Consider the following 768-nt stretch of genomic DNA (forward strand, 5'->3'; position numbering starts at 1 on the left):
AAACTTGCGGCTAAACTTAAGCCACCTTGCAGGTGTATCCTTTCCACATATATTGCAGGCTTGTTTCCCCTTTACTTCACATCCAGACAGTGTTCCTAAGGCTGGATAGTCACTGATACTCGAAAGCAGCAAGGCTCTGAGATTAAAGTTCTCCTTCGCAAATGAGTCATACACTTCAATACCCTCAGCCCACAAATCCTTTAGATCATCTATCAGTGGCGCTAGGTACACATCAATGTTGTTACCAGGAGCAGTAGGACCAGGGATCAACAAAGTCAGCATTATATTCTCAGCCTTCATACACATGGTTGGACGCGTGTTATAGTTCACTAACAACACTGGCCATGTGCTGTGATTGGTGCTTTGCATGGAGAAAGGGTTCATCCCATCTGTAGAAATCCCAAGTCGAAGATTCCGTGAATCAGCAGCAAAGTCTGGCCATTTACCATTCACTTGTGCCCAAGAGATAGAATCAACAGGGTGCCGCATTGTACCATCTTCAGTGGCATTGGTATAGTGCCAACGCAGATCTTCAGCCATCCTTTGTGATCTAAACATCCTCCTAAACCTGTCCTTGATTGGAAAATATCTAAGGACCTTTGCCGGAACCCCCACCTTTAAGTCATTACTGTGCTTATCCATTTCCCATCTTGAAACTTTGCATCTTGGACAGCTTTCTAGGTTCTCATACTCCTTCCTATACAATATGCAATCATTCTTGCAAGCATGAATACTGTCGTAGCCGAACCCAAAGATCTTCAGAAATTT

Source organism: Brassica oleracea, chromosome C9 (genome assembly GCF_000695525.1).
Source record: "Brassica oleracea var. oleracea cultivar TO1000 chromosome C9, BOL, whole genome shotgun sequence".
In the NCBI taxonomy this organism is placed as follows: domain Eukaryota; kingdom Viridiplantae; phylum Streptophyta; class Magnoliopsida; order Brassicales; family Brassicaceae; genus Brassica; species Brassica oleracea.